A 12,609-nucleotide genomic window follows, 5' to 3' on the forward strand; every position below is an offset into this window, starting at 1 on the left:
TGAACAATTTTGAGGAGATACTTCCCATTGCTGGCGAGGGTAGACATCTATCCTTCTCTCCTATATTCCTTTTTCTGCTAAATCCATAGTAGGTTGTCTAGAAGGTAGGGCATATTTGTTCTCCTCAAAAGGGAGGGATCCCTCTTTTTCAATTATATCAAGCCTCTCTACTATTTTCTCCTTCTTTTCCTGGATATTAATTTGATCATCCATAACCTGCAACACAAGAAAATGCTACTAAGTTCAATATATTGTAGTTCTTGCTAATGCAAATGACATATAATTCTTTACAAATACAATGAAGACACGCTTAAAATGAAAAATCCCAATATAATTGAAGTGTTTTTTGTTTCTTAGCTTAAAAATTTGAACATTTCCTACGTAATTGTCAGAGAATCGAACATCAGCTAAGAAGTTCCCTTACCAAGTTAAAATGAAAGATCTCAATGTAAGTGAAATGTTTTTTGTTTGTTAGCTTAATCAAAACTTGATTAGGAAGTGCCCTTACCAAATGATAAAGTTTACTAGGATAAAAAGGCAATGTTCTAAGAGTGGCTAAGATAATGAGGTCCTGAAAGGGTTTTAACTTCACCAAGGTATGTTCTTGAAAGATTAGCAAAATTGGACTTGCATCTAGTTTTAGAAGTAAAAAAGAGGGAGACCTAAAATATGATTTGTTGCAAGAAAAAATATGAAGTAAGGGGGTTAAAATATACTCTTATATTGGATTTGACAGATCAGGATGACCTTTTGATAATCTTGGGGGATGGGTGATGGAAAAATTGATATGTAAGGATGGAATAAAAATGTAGTCAGTAAACATAAAATCCTAGAAGGCCTGATAATAGACAATAAACCATATAATCACAAACAAATCCATGATATCCACAAGGTTTATTACTAGGCCCCAAAGTAAGAAACAAACTAGGTTGTGATAAGAAAGTGATAGTAAGTGGTCATGCAAACGTGGAGAGTATCTATATATTTCTTAGAAATTTCATCCTTGGGTATTTGGATAATGAGTGTCTTGAGAGGAACTCAAAGAAGGAACCTTCTAATTGTAACAACTCATTTGTTCATTTTAAAGGGAGATGCTTAGCTCTTTGACACTCATTAAGGTGCAGGCTTGAGTAACAAAGATTCAAGTCTATTATTTAAAGTGACAAGTATAGAGCAAAGATGAATAGATACTTGGATCCTCTTATGTAAGAACCCTTGTTTGAGCAAAATGCCAATGATAGTTGTGGTGACCAATTAGCCGGTAATAAGAATTCATTGCTTGTGTATCATGTGCCACAACAGTATTTGGAGTAAAGCATGGACCACCTTATTGAATGGAATTGTAGTTTGCTCCCTGTCCACATGCATAATCTATATTATCTTGGAGCACTTTTGGATCTACATTTGGTTTAGCAACACACCAAGGCTTCTCTATTCTTGTAACTAGTGCAAGGGTGGTTGGTGTTGCTAGTGTTGTAGAAATAGGTGCAGAGGTGGTCGGTGTTACTATCACGATAAGCACATGAGTTTCACTCTAGATCAAAATAAAAATTGTTAATCATTGTACATCAGTGACTTTTAACAATCCAAAAATATTAATTCATATGGAAATAAACATGAGGTAAAACTCAATAAACTATGAAGATTTAGTAGTTTACAATTACATCGCTGGTTGAATTTGCTCTCTAAACAAGTAAAAATATTGAGAATGTTTAGAAATTCAAAGCATGAGTATAGAAAATATAAATATAGCAATTAAAGACAACCTTGAGGTAATAAATGGCAGAGGCAATGCATAAAATTCTTGTACAAAATTTTGTTGTAAGAATCTGACTCTTGATAAAGTAATTAAAAATATTTTATTCTATTATAATAATAATAATCCTAATAACCTCACCCTTCCTTGATGATTTCCTGACTTACTCTATTCCCAAATCTAACATTAACTACCAAGGGGATCCCTAGGTATTACACAATATGAAAACTATTTTCTAAGAGTGGTTGAGCAAGTAGGGAAAAGCAGCAGGAACAATAAACTAGAATTCTAAATTTGCCTCGCTCACCATGATTCTAGATGATTTGCAAATGATATCCAAACACTTAAAGGCATTGTTGACTGACTAGAGATCAAGTTGTAATAGAGAAGGGACTCATTTTAAAACTGACTACTGATCGCTTCAATGTTATCTCAAATGTGAATGCCATGAACCCTATCGTAAGCTTTGTTGGCATCCAGCTGCAATGATGTGTAAATATAGAGCTAAGTCACAACCTTGCCTGGTTAGCTTGTGTAATACAATTTTGTTCAATGGTCTCCTAGTCACAAAAACAATGTTTGATGCATTACTGAAAAGAGATTTGACCATTTAAACAAACTTCTTGACAAACATAAAACATGTTAGCATATGGAGGATAAATACAAACTAAATATAACTTTTGTATCTGAGAAGATAAAGGTATAAGGGGTTGATCTATTATGCTCGAGGATACATTTATTCGAGTTCGAGGTGCTTTCTTCATTATCTATTGGTATTACGAGTTGAAACATGGTTAGAGAACTTATGTGTCGCCAATACTGCATATGGTTGATTCAAATTCAGTAGCATATTCAGATTATCTTAAAATATAGCCGGCCAGGGGAAAGCCAGCCAACCAGGTTCATTACTAACGAGCGTAATCAGGACTATGGTAGGCAGTAGGTAGGCAGTAGGCAAGGGGCAAGTGAGCGTGTTATGGCACTGAGACAGACAGGTAGATCCTTCCTTGATGCTTATTGGGTGGCCCCGCTAAATTGAACACCCGTTGCGCATGGGGATATCGTCGTTGAAAATGCATACAGATGATGGGAATATCATATATATTGGTGAAATGCACACCATATTCAATATAGTGCGTGTTAGTTACTCCAACTGCGACTATTGCATCAATAGGCTGGGTGTTGCCTGCCCATCAATTGGTGGGATTAGTGCCTTATCTGAGTTGATTTGTTCTTACCCATCCCATTCTAATCTAGCTGAGCTCCTGAATTGCTTCTGATTCTGGTTTGATACAGAAAATTTCTTATGCCTTCAGGTTAGCTCTGGAAATGATGGTTAGCTCTTCTGGTGGAATGGATATGGAATCTGGAAAAGGTTAGCTCTAGAAAAAAAAGGTTGAATGGGAAAGGAGTAGTTGTGGAAAGAATGGGAAAGGGATCACTGCTTGATCACTCATGCTGCCTACTTTGGCACAGCCAAGAACAACTTATATTGGAACATAATTTTGGAAACCTTCTCGATTGTTGGTTTTAAGCGTTTTTTCCAATATACCTTGTTGTAGGGCTTATCATAATAAATCTTCAGGAACAACATTTCCTTGCCAGTTTCTCTAGCCAACTCCATAGATTCCCACACTTTTATGATAGTAACCAAATTGAATATGTCCTAAATGAAGTTGATCTTCTCAAACTAGACAATACATGTAGCTACCTTACGAGCCCTCAAAAGACAAGGGTCTTTGCTAGAATCCCGTAAGATACATTCAACATAATGATAAGCCTCCTACTGCCAATGGCATCCTTTACCAAATTCCTGGGGATCAACTTGATCAAGGCCTGATATTAAAGGTCACCCATCCTACCAGAATGGAAGATATCCCTACCATCATTAGTAGGTCATCCCCACCATCCCAAATTTTTTTGGAAAATTCAAAAGGAAAACAATTTAGTACAAGAGATTTATTTTCCATCTTGCAAAGAACTTTAAATATTTCTTAGAATAATCATCGCTAAGCATGTATATTTTTATAGACCAAATCTTGGTTGGAGCAACCTTTCGGCAAGCCTCCTTTGTAGCCTTGACATGATCAGTGTAATAATACACGGGAAAAAAAATTATGGAAGTGAAAACAAACATGGAACTCAGACTAGAACACAAGTGAGAACATGTTGAAGTTAAGAGTGATCCTTGCAATGGTCTCTTGAAGGAGCAGGTTTCCAGGATTGAGAATTCAGTTAGGTGTCTTGGGAGTATAAAGTTAGGGATGTTATTGATAGATTTCAAAAAATTACTGACCATTTTTATTGAGCTTCTTATGTTCCCATTCTATTAGCCTTAAGTGTACTATGATGTCAAAATATTTTTCTTGATAAAAATAAAAATAAAAATAAAAAATAAATAAAATAAAAAATAAAAAAAATCCCTCCTTTCTGTTGATTCAGAGTTATTTCTAGAAAGCAGTAGTGGAGGAGAGTTAAATACACAATATTAGAGACAAAAATGTGACAATCATTGCCACTAAAGAATAGTTTTTTAAATATAACCCATGCTTTTGAAGTCTTCTTTTCCATCTGGGATAGGTCCATCACTTTTCTTGAAAGTCGAGCAATCTCTTGACCCCATCCTTTGCTGGAATATGCTCTGAGATAATACAAGTCCCTACTACAATATCCTTGATGGAGTGGAGCTTTGTTATCATCTTTGTGTGCTCTATCCTTGGCTCTTTCATCTTCGTCGAATTCTAGAAATCTACACATGTTACAAATTTCTTAATAAATTTAATGGAAAGTTTCATTTGGAATGATGAGTTGAGATTATCATTTATGTGTGGATGAAAATGAGAAACAAAAAAGGGCATCAAAAATAGCTCCAAATTTTTTTTGATATAGATAATCATGTTAGATATAAGACTTTTGTGATCCATAATGTAAATAAATGTCTTTCAGATTAATTACATCAGTAGGATGGACCACATTAGTTGGTTTGAAATGTCGACCAAACCCTAATGATGTGATTAATCTGAAAGACAATTATTTATAGATAATCATGTTACAATGTGAGATCTCAGTGTTTCCTATACCTAGGGTTTTGATTTTGTTGATAAGTATACAGCCCTGTTGGCTACCACCCCACCTCTAGACCTTTCCTTGACTTTATGGCAAATCCATGTTTTGAATTACAAATCAATAGAAGTTGAGGCCAATGTCATTTTTAAAATACATCACTATATAGGAGACTGCATATCTCTCATGTCCCTATTATTGAATTCTACCAAAAGAATTGTCAACCTGAATCCATTCCCTTTATACCACATATTAATCGATATTGTGGAAGCAATCTGCCTATATGGAATGTAACAAGAATTTTGTAGGCATTATGGGGTGTGATGTTTGTGGTTTGGTGTACAGTTTTAGATATTTTCCAATTTATGGCTATGTTCCTATGGATGAAAGACAACAGAATGCTTAGAGGTCATCCAATAGTAATTCATCATCTGAAGACCCTTTCTCATGTCAAGTTTGATCTTGAAGTCATTTCCATCGTCAGAAAGGCTATTGACAGGGTTTTTATATGTGTTTCCATGCTCAACTATTGCACTGCTTTTGGCCTTGCATTTTGAAATCTTTTGGGTAATAATAACATCTGATCTAATAATCAACATTTCATTACTGTGCAGACAGTTAATGATGTTGTTATTGGGATGCTTAGTGTAGTATTTGCATGGTATTTTGACCATTTATATGGTAAGTTGTCATTAATTTGGGGTTCTTATTCACATGTCATTTCAATTCATCTGTAAATTGTGTTACCATAAATGGGAAAATGAACGAGAAATTGGACTAGAGGGTTTCATGGGATAAAGATGTGTTAACCCTGTTATGTATATAGCATGTTTAATAATATAAATAATAGTGTCAAGATAGGAAAGGAAACTAGAACAGAATGAAAAACAAGGTCTCCTGATCAAGTTTCTTGTACTATGATATGTTCATAAGTTTGTACATTAAATTTTTCTGACCATTAATATTTTGAAAAAGAAAAAATATTAATCTATTGTTTTTCCTTAACCCTTTCAAGAATTTTGAAGTTCTTAACATATTTGTGGTAGGTAAATTTCTCCATGGGGACTTCATTTTCTATCTTCATGTTTCATGAGTGTTGCTTGCTACAATCAAGCATTGTATATATTCTCTGCATCTAGCAACTCTTAATATCACTAGTTTGTGTTTCTGCAGTGGTTAAAAACTACACATCTGAAATTTCTATCAAGCACAACTATAAAATTATTTGTTCAAATTAATTAACTTTAGAAAGATGAAGAAGTTGAAAAATTGGATAGACTATACCTACCCCCAAATCGTTGGTGGCTCTCCCACTTTGTTACATGCTTTTCACTCTCACCTACATGCTCTTTTTCTTTGTTGAGTGATCTTGCCTTGCTAATCCCACTGACCTACATGCCCATTTTTATGACCGACACCTCTACCTTATTAGTACAAACTTATCTACCTGCCCTTTTATCACTAGGAATCCTTAATGTACCAATACCAAGCATTACATGCCCTTTTCATGTTGGGCATCCTTACTGTAAGTGATCAAGAGTTACATTCCCTTTTTATACTTGTTGCCCTCCCTGTATGGCTTAGCTAACTACATTCCCTTTTCATCCTAGGTACCCTTATGTATTGTTGGGCTAGGAACATGCCCTTTTATACTGGGAAGTGGGCACCCTTGTGTATTACTAAGCTAAATACATGGCCTTTTCATGTTGGAGACCCTCATTGTACAATTAAGTTTCCACATTCCCATTTGATGCTAGACACTCTGAACATACTACTAAGCTACATGTCCTTTTCATACCAGGTAGTCTTGCCAAGTTCCTTACCACTAATCCACATTCCTCTTTCATGTCATGCATCCTTACCATATGATCATGCCCTTTTAATTCTAAGCACCCTTAATCTACCACTACCAAGTCAGTTATATGTCATCCTTAATGTTAGGCACCATTATAGCATAATATAATTCCATGCCAATTTCACACTGAACGCCCATATGGTACCATGACCATTGACATCCATGCCCTTTCATTGTTGTGTGCCTTTCTATATGCCCTTTTCATACATGACACCCTTACTATACCACTAAATAGGACATGATAGATCAAAGTTTTATTAACATCCATGACATTGCTTGGTCTATGGGACATAATTTTATTTGCTTTTGAGGCCAAACCATTACAGAAGTATGAAAAATCATATGTAGGTATGTTATATTAAGTAAGCTAATAAAGTCTATAAAGCCCCTTTTAAGTCTTTTTGAATAAAAACATTTGACTACTTATCTGGGAAACCCCCTTGGGGTAGGTCAGCTACTCTGTTTGGGTGCTCCTATACCAATTTGTTCCTGACATGCATCACCCTTGATGCCCTTCCTACAATGTCATCCATTTTGTTGTCATGAGATACCTTTTTTCCCACTGATTCTTTCCAATATCAAGCATTTTTTAATGTGATTATATGCCTTCAATTGGAAAAAAAATGTCATTTCATCTCTACCTCTGCCACATGAGGAAACAAGTCGTGAATTTTCCCAATAAGAAGCTGAAGAATGAAAGAGTCACAAACCTGACAAGTCATATTGTCTCATTCCTCTTGGGGTTCCCTCTATCTACTTGTCTCAAGTTGTACTCGTAATCTCTAAGATTTTCCTCAATTAAGCTAATGCATGTTTTCCTCTCCATGGTTTATTTAATTTAGATATATTTGTATCTCGATCTAGCATATTGCATGGTTGAACTGGTTGATATGTTATTGTTACTTTTTCTACAGATTAATTGTCATATGGTATCTTTTTATGCAGTTTTTCATCTCCTTTTTGTGAATTAGGCATTCTCCCTTTTATGAACCAGATTTTGATCCATTTTTTGCATTGTATCTCCCATTTTGTTTTCATTCCATGAAGGAATTCCTTGCTAATATTACATGGGACATGCTTTCTACACATATTATCCACTCTTTGTTTGTAAACAATCAACAATGTTATCACTTCCAGGGCAAACAGTATGAATTTAACAAATTTAGTTTATCTATATCGACCTCCCAAGTAGAAATCTTCTAGCACTATGAGGTGCTCTATTAATCTTCAGAGTGTTCTTACTACTAAGATGGCATCATCTGCACACAGTCTGATTTTTAATATTACTGCAATGTTCATCCCTTCCCCTCTTTCTCATTGATCTATTTGTCTAGCTCATTGATGTATAGTTAAAACAATTTTGGGAATAATACGTACCATTTCTTCACTCCTATAACATTACTAAAACAGTCCAACACACCCTCCTTGGTTCAAATTTTGGCCTCATCCTTATCATGCAAATCGTGAACTGTTGCTTTCCATGTCAGCTAGGAAGCCTATCTTGGAGTGTCGATCCCATATCTCTAGGGACCACGTTAAAAGATTTTCTAAAGTCTACTAAGTAACACCACAAGTCATCTTTTGTTGCAACTGAACTTAACTGGGTTGCAAATTCCGAGAATATTATGGAATCTAATGGAAAGGAATGAAGTCACTTTTTTACCTCGCTCCTACTCATTAGATTTTGGAACATTTATAGAATATATAATCAAGATAAGGATGGCCCTCACCTACCATGTCATCACTATCATGTACCATCACTGCTGAGCTATACATCCTTTTCATGTCGGGCACCCTTGTTGGTTCAATGTCAAGGCTAGTACTTAAAAAAACATAAATCAATAAATTGAAGAAAATTGGTTTAGTACTCTACAAATTTTATTTTTTCGACAGTCCTAAATTGCATTACTTTCGATTCCAGAGTAGATGATGTTATGGAAATATATGTTTTGATGTTTAGAAATATATCTAACATCAAAACACTTGACTTTCTGTAAAATCGACAGCTAAGGATAGATCATCCTACCAGAAAGCATCAAACCTTTAAATCCAAGCACTCATTCTAGTGAATATGAGACCATTACCAAGACTCCATGCGAGAGAACGCTGCATCATGAATAATCTGTTCAAATTATTTTTCTTCTATCATTCAGTTCATTCATTTTTCGTATTTTCTTTTAGCAGAACTTAAATACATGATGGATAATCCCCAAGAAGCAAGATGGGGGAATGAATTTGCCTTTTGGATGCTCCCTGTTTGATTAGAAAAGCACCAGCAGGAGGATGTCTTCCTCAAGTATTGCCTTGTGGCGAGAGCCGAATTAAAGAGGAAGAAAGCATCTTACCAACCTTGATTCAAATTTTTTCTCAAAGGATTATTTCCCTACATTTTTGGAGTTGGTGTATTTGTTGACCATTGCATCAAGTGTTATCCAATGCATTTTGTTCGATGATTTATGGATCAAATTTGATAAACTAATAAAATCTTATCAATTTATTGATAATAGACTATAATGAAGGCACTATATAAAGTATGGCAGAACACGACCCTTCTATTTTCAAAAATAATGGGCCCAGTGGGACCAGTTCAATTCCTTGACAACCTAGTAACTCATATCATCACCACCATCACTGGACTGCCTCAGGTGGATCTTTAAATATGAGTTCCATACATAATTTTCGAGGTTTCGGGACAAATGATAATTATACATGGTGTATCTTTTTAAAAAAAAATTGATAATTATACCTGGTGTCTCTGTTTTCAAATTTTCCTTTCTGGTTTCAGCGCTTGATAGTACATTTTCAGAGTTATGTTGGGAAAGGAAAGCTTATAGAAAAGGCTATAGAGGATATTAGCACTTTGTTTCCAGTGGAAATAATCTCATTTCCCATAGATATGGTGATCATATTTGTACCTGGAATGAAAGGAGGCACAATTTTCTATACCCAATCTTGTGTTGCAGACAATTTGTTAAGGCCACATGAGACCCCACAAAGCTGACGCTCCAATAAGAAGTGATATATTTACAATATTTGGCTAGATCATATCTGCTCCCACGTATGTTGTGCTCAAATCGAAGTAAAAACTGCAATGGGTAACATATATCATATATTCCATAAATCCCAATTTGGAAAACATTTTCATCAACTTTGTAATCAGAAAATTTATCTCTATTTCCAAGTTTTTAGGAAAAAGTTAGGGAAATTTACGAAGCTACAATTATCACCACGAGTGAAGAACCATTGGAAAAAATCTGCAGAGGAAACTGAATGTGAAGTATTTATCAAAGCATCTGATTTGTTTCCTGCATATAGATCAACAATGGCATAAAAAAAAATCATATGACTAATCATGTGATTTAAACACTTTCATTGGAAAAAGGGATTGAACTATATTTCAATCTCATAAACACATGCTACTTCTAAATACTATGCCTGGATTGATGTTAAACTTGAATTTTAGTAATCACTGTGAACAATTGGAAAAAATCAGAATCCATCTTAACTCCAAATCTCTGAATCTATTAATCACTAAGATGGATTTTAACAAGTCAGGACTAAAACCTCTCTATATGAATCTATACTAGATCCCCCATTAGAGAAGCAATGATAAAGCTTATATAAACCTTACCTTGCTAATTTGTCTCCTTGAGGTGTGTGGAAACTGTTGATGAGCATAGTTTTTGCAGTACCACTTAGATAAGTTAGCTTGTTGTTAATAATGAGTACTTGAAACTAGTATAGTCTGCTAAATTCAAAAAATCTAGCAATTCCATTCATAACCAGCATTAATATGTTGTGAAAACCGAGTTCATGGCTAGCAATCATGATCTTTCTTAGAGGTACCAAAATTAAATTACCACCAAAAGTGACCAAGAAAAGGAACCCAACGATTCAGCCAATGTTGGGCTGCTTTATGGTATTGGGAGGATTCCCTTCAACATCAATTCCTTCTTATTCATGTGTCTTCCTATTCATTTCCAGAAAATAGGATCCAACTCCACCTGAGAGCTTCAACCAATAGAGGTTATCATAAGCCTCAAAAATGCTTTCACCATTATCTCAAATTACTTTAAAATGCATGTGTTCAACAAAAATCTAATCTTAATATGAATGAGTGTGGTGAGCCCAATGGCATACCTTCATAGGCAGTGCTATAACAAGCCACAATGCAACTCTGTATAACAATGTTCACCTGTCTTGTGAACAGAGCATTCAATAACCCAGTCTTGTCCAATACTTTGCTCCAAGTTCTCATGGAACAAAACCCAACAGTCTAACAGAGATATTAAACATGACTAAATCAAAATGAATGGTTTCACCTTGCTAAGTTTCCGCCCTATCTTTCCAAAGTGAATGTATGCATTTGTTTGCATCTTCACCTTTGGAGGGTGATTGCACATATGTATATCATTCAATCTTGTGATGATAGGTAGTGAGGTGAAATTATGTATTCATATAGAAATAAAGTACAAATAAATTTTAAACTTTAAATATAACTATACGATGAAATATATATGTAAACATTTTACTACTAAAATACACCAATACTGTGACTTGTGAAATTGTGAATTTTCATCTCTTTTAGATTATGAAAATTAAGTTCTATAGTATATCATAAAATGAATGCCTATTTCACTCACCATGCCTCCCATTACATGCATTCCATTATTGTGGCATGTCTAGATGAGCAGATCCAAATAGTTTTTCATGAAATATTGTGTCATCCAACTTGAACACACTCTAGAAGAAGCCTGTTAGGGTAGGATTGGAATATCCAAACATAACTAAAAATATAATCCCTCTACCATAGTTCAACCCTATTGGATTCTCCCTCAGCTCATACAATATCTCATGCCTTTAAGAAATTGCAAGAAGAGCCTCGATCAATACTATTGCTTTAATGATCCATCTAGGGACTCCCTGAGCATCTTGTGCATGCTCAAAAATAGAATTCCAGTGTGTTGGGTGAAGTATAGGGTCTATAAATGTACCAACATTTAATTGGAAATGCCAGAAAAGGTCCAGGAAACCTGCAAAACAAATGCTAGTCTATCTTGCATATTAATCTCATCAATAAATGAAATCCTACACTAAAAGAGAATTCGAGAAAACACCAATCCAAACAATTAAATCATATGGGAAATAAAGGCAATTAACGATGAAAAAGTACATTCAGAAAGGAAATCATAACAGGAAACCAAATAGTGTCAACACAATATTGAGAGACTGTAAATGCTGGAAGGAATTCAAAAACAATTCAAAATCATTCTGCCTATACTAATTCTGCTTGTACTAATTCTGTGTGAAATTAACTTCAAAGCATTAGCAAGTAAATCTACTGCGTAAATAACTTATGAAAGAAATTTATATGAATCTCTCGCCTTCCTTGTCCCTGAAAATGAATTGTGTAGAAATGTCCAGAAGTTTATGCGGAAACTACAATAGCAATTAAACATTATCGGTGACGAACATATTGCAATTTCCTTTTTATAAATGTCAGCTTTGAAAACCATAAATACTCAAGTCGATATAAGGTTCTAGAATATTAATTAAATGGGTCTGGATCAATTCAAGTTGAACATTAGAGCACATAAAGGAAAATCCAATCTGGACGCAATTTGATAAGAATAAATCCCCAAGCGCAACCCTTAATGCAGCAAATGAATAGGAACAATTTGCAGCAAATCAAATTAACTTTAAAACTGAAGATAAAATATTGCAGCAAATTAAATGACATTAACTTGAAGAAGGAAAAGAGATTGAAAGTGTTTAAATAAACTCACACAATAAATAAAATCTAAATGCTAATTAATTTAAGAACTGTAGAGCGATGTCGAGCTAGTCTGGCTGCCAACCCAGCCATCTCCCACCCTCAATTAACCTGGTTCACACAACAGTAAAAATAATTATATGCAATAAATAAATAGACAAA

Source organism: Pinus tabuliformis, chromosome 2_2, assembly GCF_031772625.1.
Source record: "Pinus tabuliformis cultivar Carrire ecotype Pingquan chromosome 2_2, CPIR1, whole genome shotgun sequence".
Taxonomy (NCBI): Eukaryota; Viridiplantae; Streptophyta; class Pinopsida; order Pinales; family Pinaceae; genus Pinus; species Pinus tabuliformis.